At 35.8% G+C, this 11660-nt stretch overlaps 1 long non-coding RNA gene across 1 annotated transcript; it reads right to left on the minus strand.

Annotated features, from left to right (window-relative positions):
* Nucleotides 1-418: 418 nt before the first annotated feature.
* LOC106767191 lies at nucleotides 419-1416 on the minus strand. Its single transcript, XR_002668480.1, has 2 exons — nucleotides 1208-1416; nucleotides 419-851 (listed from the first exon to the last, which is right to left on the minus strand). It is a non-coding gene; the product is annotated as an uncharacterized LOC106767191 (long non-coding RNA).
* Between the last annotated feature and the right edge of the window lie 10244 nt (nucleotides 1417-11660).

An 11660-nucleotide genomic window follows, 5' to 3' on the forward strand; every position in this document is an offset into this window, starting at 1 on the left:
CTCACACTTCCAATCAAACATTTCACCTCACCTTCTCTCAACCATCCTCTGCAACTACCCTTCCCCCCTCTGTTACATTTACATTCCCTCTTCCTAACACTCTCCCACACACTCATCCAAATGGTAGTTTCGGGTTTTGAAGGCTTCGAGAAAAGATTNGAGCTTCATTACCAGACATTGTATTTATGGACTATACAGTTTAAGTTTTACAGGACAACCATCCTAGTTCTATCAACTAAAACATTATATAACGAATACAATGATGCACTTAGGTTCCTTCAACTAGTAACAATCACGCAAAACATAATCATCAAACCCAAATATTTACGCAACCCATATGCTAAAATAAAATAACTATAACTATAACTATAACACAACCAAGACACTATAACTCATAGCTGCAAAATTTAAAAACTCACCAGAGGAGTGTCATTCTCCCTCGGGGTTTGCCCGAGCAACGAAGCTTGTGAGAGCTGGGTTCCTAAACTCACTGCACAAACATAGATCCTACAACCCAGTACATCAATGGCGCGATCAACACCTGATAAAAGCGTGTTTTCATGAAAATAGGGCAAAGAAGAACGAAACAGAGAAGAGAATGAGGGATAGGGAACGTGATTCCTGAATATAGCAGCCCTAAGGTAATGATGGAAAACCAACTCCGAGAAGTGGCCTGAAGGCGTGATTTGAACTGTAATGAGGCTCCTCCAGTGAAGAAACGCAGCAGTATGATGTAAATTGGGAAGAGAACTCGAGACCGAGAGCCGAATCAGTGGAGAATGAAAACAAACCCTGAGAATCCAAGAATACTCCAGAAACGGAGAGGATACGATGCGAAGAACCCTAAAACCCTAGGTTGACGAAGGAAACCCAAAATGGATCGATTAATCAGTGTAAATGCAAGATTGGTCGGTGTAAATGATGCTAATTGAAGAATCAATCGGTGGAAAGACTTTTAATCGATATAAAATAGGATTTAATCGGTTGAAAATGAAGAAAATGGTGAAAAGAGGTTGGAACCCTAACTAGAGATGTAGATCGACTAATGAATCGGTAGAACAAATGTTCTATGGTTGCAAAGGCTATGGAAAAGCTAAATATGAAAGAAGAAGAAGATTGTGTGAAAAAAAAATGGATTACGAATGAGGAGTTCTCGAGTGGAAAGAGGAAACTCGAGGAAGACGAAATGTGAAAAATGAGAGCAAACCTGAAAGGAAGATAGCGTTCAAGACGAAGGAGAAAGGCCAAAGAAAAAGCGCGAAGGAGGGTTCAAGAAGTTCACGTGAAATTGAAGGAGAAGCATGAAGAGGAGTAAAGATGGGGAAGAAGCTTAGAGAAGAGAGAAAAGTGAAGAAGATTAAGGAAAAAAGGCTTCTGAATAATCAATTGAAACTTTAATTTGTTTTAAATAATGATTTTCCAAATCCGTATATAATATCGGTAGATAAAACTTGTTTTTAGTTATATACGGATTATAATAATTATATATGGATTTTATCCTTCAAAAATCTTTCCACTATCACACGCTACAATTATATACGGATTTTATATACGGATTTTCGGTAGATAAAATTCTGTATATAATATCTATATATAATTTATTTTTCAAAATCCGTATATAAAATCTGTATGTAATATTTAAATTACATACGGATTAAAATCCGTATATAAATATCTGTATATAAATGCAATATTTCTTGTAGTGTTTGCAAGAAAATGAAATATTAGGCTTACCTTCATCATCATTAGATCCATTTAGTGAGGATGAGGATGAGGATGAAATCCTAAGCCAACACGATCATGATGAACATCAAAACTTAGATGTCCCCTCCATCCAACAACAACAACCTTTTACCTCTACTCCGTACAACCCACCCCAACATTTCCAATCCTATGAAGAATTTCCCTCACATCTACAACAATATCCTCATGCATATGATCACCATTCAGTTTTGCATGAAACTTTCGACCATCAACCTGGAACATTGACTCAGGGAATGAGGTTCCAAACCAAGGAACAAGTCATTGATGCTCTAAACACATTTCACATACAAAACCATTGTACATACAAAACGACTCATTCTAACACAACAAGGTTGAGGGTGCAATGTGTACATCAACAATGTCCATGGAACTGTCAAGCCATCCTTCGTACACAATATCAAGTCTGGGAAATAAGAAAAATTGATGGTGCACACTCATGTGCCACACAACTCATCACACAAGATCACAATAGGCTGGGATCACGAATAATTTCCCATCACATACGTGAGATGGTGGAATCTGACCCATCCACACCAATCTATGGGTTACACTACATCCTACAGAAAGGCTTGGTTGGCTAAACAACATGCAATTGAACATGTGTATGGGAACTGGGAAGAATCGTTCAACAAATTACCATGCCTACTACAAGCCATGCAAACTTTTCTTCTCGGCTTTGTGTACAAATTGAAAACACAACCAATTACTGATGGCCAAGAGATCCGCCAAAACCAACAATATTTCAAAAGACTTTTATGGACCTTCAAACCTTGTGTTGATGGATTCCCATATTGCAAACCGTTGGTGCAAGTGGACGGAACATTCCTATACGGAAGATATAGGGGGACTCTTTTGGTGGCTGTGGGACAAGATGGGAGAAACAACATACTCCCTATTGCTTTTGCTATAGTTAAGGGTGAAACAGCAGACGCTTGGTTGTTTTTTCTAAAAAACCTTAGGAGACATGTTACACCTCAACAAAACTTGTGCTTAATTTCGGATCGCCACAACTCCATTAGTGCAGCATTCAACAGACCAACCAGTGGGTGGATAGAAGGACAATGTGTGCATGTGTATTGCATTCGACACATTGCACAAAATTTTACTTGAAGATTCAGGGATACAAGTTTGAAGAAGGACCTTGTCAACATGGGTAACTACTTCGTTTTAAAAATCTTTAACCAATTAAATTTCGCCTTTATTATTCTTCGTTATCCATAATCATTACTATTTTCTTAAACATTTTTGCAGCATACGCAATGACTGAGTCGCGATGTAACTATTACTACAATATCATTAGGGAAAAAAATCCTCAAGCAGCAGCTTGGATTGATCAAATTCCAAGACAACAATTCACACTTGCGTATGATGAAGGCAGAAGATGGGGTCACCTAACAATAAATCTAGCCGAAGCAATTAACTCAGTCTTGAAGAAGACAAGAAATTTACCAATCTCCTCCATAGTATTGGCCACATACACAAGATGTAACTCCTTTTTCATAGAAAGAGGGAAACAGATAACTGCAATGATAAGTGTTGGTCATGTCTATTCTGAAAATGCCACGAAGGTCCTATAGGATACTGATTCAAAATCAAACACCCACAGGGTTGTTGAATTTGATAGAAATACAACAAGATTCAGAGTCGAGGAGATGTTAAACCCAAGAGAAATACGACTTACAGGAAAATTTGTTGTCAGATTGGATGAATGATGGTGTGATTATGGCAAGTTTCAAAAGATTCATCTACCGTGTTCACATGTCTTAGCAGCTTGCAAACATGTTCATCACGACTTTAACATTTACATCAGTTCCTACTATAGGTTGGATGTCATCATGGAAGTGTATAATAATATGTTTGGGGAGCTACGACATGAAGAATATTGGTCACCATACCAAGGCTCGGAAATTTGGCCTCATCCAGCCACAAAAAGGAATGCAAAAGGTCGACCAAAATCATCCAAAATTAGGACTGAAATGGACATCATGGAACAAGCACACCCACGAAATTGCTCATACTATAAAACCCCTGGCCACACAAGAAATCATTGTCCAAACAATCCTGGCATTAGAGGGTCCACATCCCATTATGGGGAGTGATTAGTTAATTAGTACTTTTAATGATCGATGTAGTCATAATGTCAATTGTGCTTCAGATATTGTTATGCAAGACAGTTATGTTAAAATAAAATAAAATGTTTCATTCACCGATGTCAATAACTTCATTCTCTATTAAAGTTAATTATTGTGTCTTCTGTCAAAAAAAGATAAAACTGACCCAAAATAGACCAAAAACCATCATGAGGAGCATTGTTCATCCAAGTCGGGAGCATAGTTGAAGTTTCGGGACAAATGACTCTTTTTCCCTTGGTAATCGATTACAGGGGTCTTGTAATCGATTACCAGAAGAAAAAATGTCATTTGTACCGAAACTTCAACTATGCTCCCGACCTGGATGAACAACGCTCCCAAACTTTGAAGTTATTATTTCATGTTTCTTATTTTAGATGGGTGGGTGAGTTTAATGGTCACGNGTGGCGTTTAGCGCACCAATGAACACATTTGGCCATTGAATTGTTGAGTAAAAAGATCATTTAGGTGCTTTCATGTGAGTTAGATGAGCTCCACAACCATTGCTGGTCATTTTCTGCCCTAGTAATCGATTACAAGACCCTTGTAATCGATTACCAGAAGAAAAATGGTCATTTGTACCGAAACTTCAACTATGCTTCCGACTTGGATGAACAACGCTCCCTAACTTTGTTTTTTTGACCTTTGCTGCTTGTTTTGTTCTTAACTTTCTCCGCCGAACTCCAAAGGAGTTGATTCCTTTTTTGTTGGAATCTAGACTCAAAGAGCTTTCAAATGACTACTAACTCATAATTTTTAGACCATTGTACTCGTTGCAGTTAATATCCCAATAAAAAAACGTTTTTCTAAGCTTCCTAAATGAGTTTACTTTGAAGTTATTGTTTCATGTTTCTTATTTTAGATGGGTGGGTGAGTTTAATGGTCACGGGTGGCGTTTAGCGAACCAATGAACACATTAGGCCATTGAATTGTTGAGTAAAAAGATCATTTAGGTGCTTTCTTGTGAGTTAGATGAGCTCCACAAGCATTGTTGGTCATTTTCTGCCCTGGTAATCGATTACAAGAAAAATGATCATTTGTACCAAAACTTCAACTATGCTCCCGACCTGGATGAACAACGCTCCCCAACTTTGTTTTTCTGACCTTCGATGCTTGTTTTGTTCTTAACTTTCTCCGCCAAACTCCAAATGAGTTGATTCTTGTTTTGTTGGAATCTAGACTCAAAGAGCTTTCAAATGACTACTAACTCATAATTTTTAGACTACTGCACTCGATGCAGTTAATTTTTGAAAAAAAAAACGTTTTTTTAAGCTTCCTAAATGAGTTTACTTTCAAATTATTGTTTCATGTTTCTTATTTTAGATGGGTGGGTGAGTTTAATGGTCACGGGTGGTGTTTAGTGCACCAATGAACACATTAGGCCATTGATTTCGTAAAAAAAAATGTTCATTTAGAAGGTGGTTTTCTCCAATCGAGGTGATGTGTATAACCATTGTTTCCTTTTTGAAGACCTAGTAAAGAATTCAAAATATAAGTAAAATTCGGTTTGTTGGAAACCCAATTCCAATATACTTTTCCTATAAATACTTAAAAAATAAAATTTTTTATAAAAATATTATTAAAATATATAATTCTAACATAAAATTATAAAATAAAAATAAAATAAAAATACTTAAAAAATAGAAGTCTTTAAAAAAATAATATTAAAATATCAAATTCTAACCTAACATTATAAAAAAACTTCAAACATAAATTTATAAATATTTAAAAAATAAAATTGTTTATAAAGAATACTAAAATATAAAAGATAAACTTAAAATTATAAAAAAAAAATATTAAAATAACTCATAATTCGGTTTTTTAGAAACCAAATTCTAAGTTAAGATTATAAAAAAAAGAAAGAAAAGTAGGTGAGAATTCGGTTACCCGAAAACCGAATTCTGACTTAAATAAAAAAGTGTGCTAGTAAATATAATCTACAATATGCTATTCTCGTAATTATAAATATATTCCGTGCTATATCAGAAAAAAAAAATCAAAATTTATGTTTTCTTCATCATTTGTGTTAAGTGGTTTTTGCTTATGTTGCTTTGTATTCTTCTTGTAATATAAGTGCGGAAGAGTATTCAAATAAATCAATAATTTTTAAGTAAAAGAATAGAATTGAATGTCATTAATAATATGATTTAAAAAGAGAAAAAGTTAGTAAGTGTTTGTCAATATTGCTAGATTTTGCTTCATTTTGGTCTAAATAAAAAAATAGGGTATTATAGAATATCATCTTAATATAAGTAAGAAATAAAATGGAAACTAAAATAAAATGAATATTGTACGTAAAACAACACTAAATAATTTGTTATAGATTTTGATTTAATTAAATTTTAAGTTTATTATAAATTTGGATATTTTTAATTAGATTCTTTTTAATATTTAAAATTTTTATATTTTATTTTAACTTTTTAATAAATGGGTGATGTAATTGTCATATTGTCCTGTTATCTTGCTTATTTGTTTTAAAAAGTATAATATTATATAATTAATATAATATAATATTATGATTAATATAAAAATTTATTATCTTAATTAACAATGTATTAAATAAAATATCCCATTAGTAATAATAATTAAAATATTAATTGCAGAATCACATCTCTCAAAACATAATAACTTAATTAAAAATACTCAAACTTAAGAAAAATTTGAAAAGAAAGTGTTACTGATGCCAGTTACAAATTGTATATTAGTTAAGATTGTTTACATTTTCAATCTTTATTCCTTTTGAAGATTTGTTGAAGAATATGTAACAACTTAAATATTTCAAATTTTGTTAAAATTTAAATTTCTTTAATTGATAATATATTATTGGTTTAATCATTCATGAAGTTCCTTTTTTCGTGTGGAATCTCAATTTCGTCCCTTTCTTTTTCGTTTTCTTAATTGGGTCCTAATATTCAAAAAATTGCAATAATTAGATCCTTTTCGTTAAATTGAAGCTCACGGCATTAAGTGTGTTTATGACGTGGAGACTGGAGTCAATTTATTATATCCATGTGGCTGACTGAGTTAGGGGCACAAATTACGTAGATAATTGAATTTTTTAAATTGGAACAAAAGCATAGATTTAAAACAGAAATTGAGATTTTACTTATTCGAATTTGGGATTCACAGTGGAAGAAATTTCTGATTCGTCCCAAATGCAATCCATTTCACCATTTGGGATTGGGATAGAGATATAATTTTATCGTCCAGAGACTATAATCTCAAACATCACAACTGCCAACCACCACCACGACGCTACCAACCACCACCCATAATGGTTGTCGTCGCCCCCATCACGAGTCCAAAATTTGCAAAAGAACAGAAATCCAATTCGTCGTGAAGATGCTGGAGCACTTGTCGTCGAGAAGAAAGCGTTGCCTATCACAGTTTCAACGCCTCATCGCCACCACCACACAACACTAAAGCCATCACCTCCTTACGAAAAATCGCAACCAAAGACTGAAAAGAAAAGAAAAATTTTTGCTTTTCCCCGAAGCGAAAATCAGACCCAAGAAGAAATTGGGAAGAAGAGAGTTTTCTGCAAAAAACCCCAACCAGAACAAAGCGAAGGAGAAAGGAAAGGAAAACTCTCTCCTTACTACACTGCCTGGAACGAAAAAAGAAGAAACCCTTGCACCACGAAAGTCTCGCGATTCCACCGATAACTGAAGGCGAGAACGCCGCTTGAGCCATGCCTCCGCCATCGATTCTCACCGCCACAAGTCCATCTTCCTTTTCACGAGATGAAAGAAACAAAACGAAAGGGAAGGAGAATGGTTCCCCTGCAAGCACAATAAACCGGAAAAGAAGAAGAAGAAATGGTATCTACTATTTCCAACCCGCGACCTCCCTAGAACGGGGGAGGAGAGAAAACTCTCCCTGTGGCGTGACAAAATGACCCATAAGAAAAATCCCCAAATTGATTTAGGGAAAAAGATTGAAATTAGGATTCAGATCTAAATTTCAATTTAGGAAAATAGTCAGTGAGAATTACGATTTAAAAATTAACATTTAATACCAATAGAACTGACGTGGAGAAAAAAAGTCAGCCCAGTGTGCCACATCAACAACAAACTAACGCCGTTGGGCCTAATTTAACGGCAGGGTCTAATTGTCCCAATTTTTTGAATATTGGGACCCAATTGAGAAAACGAAAAAGAAAAGGACGAAATTGAGATTCCACGCGAAAAAGGGACTTCCTGAATGATTAAACCTATATTATTTAAAAATTCATTAAAACTAAAATTCATTAATTAAGTTTCTTTGAAGTTAAAAAAAATACATATTTTGTAACATCCCAATAAATCTATAACAAGAGGTATAATTTATTTAAGGAGTTAACATGAATAATAATGAAGAACAGTGAGAAATGAACAATTAGAATGAAAGAAGATATGAAATATCATATGGAATTAAAACTGTACAAGATACAGAGTCATATACAATTTATAAGTCAAGGCCGAACGGTCTACAAAAGGGAGATGTTTAGACCGAACGGTTCTTACAAAACACTGAACCGAACGACTATATACGCTAGATGAAAAGTAAAACCCTAAACTAAGGACCAGACGATCCTGCACTGCTCTCCGGCAATAACGTCCAAAGGTTGCTCGGCCTGCAAGGCATCCTCCAATGTATCTTCATGAGCACCCTCTGCTCACATCCAAAAGGATGATCATTGCAGTGAAGAGAACAAACCGAACGGTCAAATACCGAACAACAACATAGGCAAGACAGGAAAATAAGGGTAAGCTTATGTAAATTTAATTAATCGTTTACACATACATTTAAAAAAATACATACACCAAGAGTTCAAACATCACTATCATAAATCCAAATATATCATTCTAAAAACCGAACAGTAAACATCCATTTGACCAACCACTACTTGACGTTGTCCGGACAGTATGAACCATGTAGCTCGCCGCTCTTTACACTCGGGTGGACCTGGCTGGGATACACTCAACAGACCGCCACCAGAGGTTAGTCCAGTGGAACCACCTCGGTATAGAAATACCAGGCTAAAGGACCTCCTGCCATTCCCACGCATGAGTTACCCTTCTCTACCTGAGAAGGCGTAATCACGGAATATCAGGATAGAGCAGAACCTGAGTTCTGACCATAGTCATACTTTACCAAATTAATTTCCAATTCATGAGATATTCCTCCATGGAATACTCTTACACATATTAACTTCATTCTTTCTTATTTTATACTATCAACAACCTTATTCATAATTTACTTCTTTTTCTTATGAACAATACTATAACAAAATGACCGAATGGAAATAAGAAGACCAAGTATCAAAGAAATTCAACGAGTGACCAAACGGTCAAGAACAAATAAAGGGACCGAATATAACAAGGGGTTTCATCAGATGACCGAACGGTCTGACAGAGAAGAAAATCGAACACTATAAGGAATATAGATTTATTCATGAGGGAAACGAACAGTCAAATGTCATAAGTAACTTTTGGAAAAGACCGAATACAAAGTTTATAATTTTAGCTTAATGCTTTGATGACCAATAGAAGTTCTCTTCAATAAAGTGAGTGCCAGTACAAGACCGAACACTCCTTAGGAAATTTAGTGTCAATATAAGACCGAGCACTTTTCAAATAAAATAATATTATAGACCGAATGTTTTAAAGATTCAAGTACTGGTATAAGACCGAGCACTAACCTGACCGACGGCTAGTCTAAGACCGAGCACTTCTCAAAACCTAACACTCTTGAAAACCGAGTACTCATGAGACCGAGTGCTCTCAAGACCGAGTACTCAACAATGATTATGATGTATAAGACCGAACGCTCTAAAATGGGTTATTCATTTTTAAAGACTAACTAAGCAAAGTTTTCAATATAATAGTACAAGACCGATCGGTCTTCAACTGATTCCTACAGAGTTAATGCAATCCAGACCGATCATTTTTAGGGAAAATTTGAACGGTCCTAATGACCCTTCGATTACAGAATCAGAATTTTACTAAGTTAAACAACCTTACAGAATGTTTCATACTAAAATCAAGCATGCATTTATCAACAACCAGATCATACATTCAATCAAGCATATACTCAAAAATCATGCATACAAAATAATCGTAATTAAATTTATTATAAGCTTCCCTTACTTCTATTCTAGCTAAGCTTCCTAGCAACTACTTCTATGGTGTCTTCCAAAATCCAAAGTCGTCCAACAGAGATTCTGATCGGTGCAATTTGAAGGTCTTGGCTCCGGGAAGATTTTATCTAAAAGGAGTAAGGTGATCGGAGTTGGAGAAATGGTCAGAATCTTAGAAAGAAGGTTGGGGTTTCTAGAGAAAAGGAGGAGAAAATAGTGGTTTCTGGAATTTGAGTCTGAGGAAGAAGAAAGGTTGCATAATTTTAAAAATTCCATTTTAAATACTACCTCCAAAAAGGACGCTCGATCCACCCTCTGACTGCCACTTGTCTTCCCCTTTCTAGGAACTCTCATTTCCTCTGCTGCCACACGTTCACCGAGGATGGGGAATTAAATGCAGCTGCCCTTTTTGTCTCCCACTCACGTGAGAAAACTCAAGAAGCATGCCACCTGTCCTCCACTAAAGAGAGAAAATAAATGGAGTGTGACATATTTCACTTCAACCTTTTTATTTACCTTTTCATTATCAAGATAAATTTGTATAAAACAAAGGTTTAAACCCTCATTTGGTCCTCATATTTGTGTGTCAATCTCAATTTGGTCATCATATTTTTTTTGTCTCAATTGGATCCTATTATTTGTAAAAGTGAGGCAATTAAGCCCTCACCGTTAAATTATCACTCACGGTGTTAACAGAGGCTGACCTGGTGCACAGATATATAAATATTATATTACGTGGAATTTGATATTTAAATAAAAAGTCACAGATAAACATTTGACATGGCACCAAATGTAATTATCTCCTCCCTTCTCCTTCTTCTCTTCCAACGTGAGAGAGAAGCTCTGTTGTTTCTCCTCTGTCAATCCCTCTTGAACGAGTTCGGTCACTGCGAGACCGTGAATTGACGACTCTGGTTCCCAATCTTCTTCCAAGACTGTGAATACCCTAAAACAAAATCCTTTAGCTTTGGCATAACAAATGGTGAAGTGAATTAGGATTAAGGAGAGAAGAGATTAAGATTGACGGTATCGAAGACGGTGGAGCGAACGCCGCGTGCCTCAAGGAAGAGAGCGCAGACAAGGCTGGAGAAGCCGCCGTCGATGACGGCAACAAGGGGGTCGTCGGAGACAGGAGCGGTGAAAGTGACTTGCTCCTCCATCGTCACTATGCCACCGCTTCCGCCACACACACGTGTGGAGGGTCACAAGGCAAGGGGTAATACGTTCAAGCTCTTCACTCTACTCACACAAACCATGCTTCCAAGGACCTAACCTAACACCGAGCCTTTCTTCAATACAAGCATAATCCAAAGTGAAAAGGTGAAAGAAAATTCGATGGAAATGATATCTTACGGATGCAATTATTATGAGCTTCCCAGTCCTGGCTGATCTACCAATGACCGCAACAGACAAAGATATTTAACATATTCAGAATCCATGACATCAGTAGTAAATCAAGAAATCCCTGAAAGAAGAAAGAATTCATGGGGAAATACAAAATCTAGAAATAGACAAAAATCACTAATACTTCAAAATAGCCATTATGTAAGTGAACCACAACAAAACTAAGATAACTTTTATCCCCAAGGACCATTAGGGACACTTGCTACTGCCATTGGTTAAACGACTGCCTCAGTCGCTGAAAG

The sequence above is a fragment of the Vigna radiata genome, chromosome 7, assembly GCF_000741045.1.
Source record: "Vigna radiata var. radiata cultivar VC1973A chromosome 7, Vradiata_ver6, whole genome shotgun sequence".
NCBI classification, from domain to species: domain Eukaryota; kingdom Viridiplantae; phylum Streptophyta; class Magnoliopsida; order Fabales; family Fabaceae; genus Vigna; species Vigna radiata.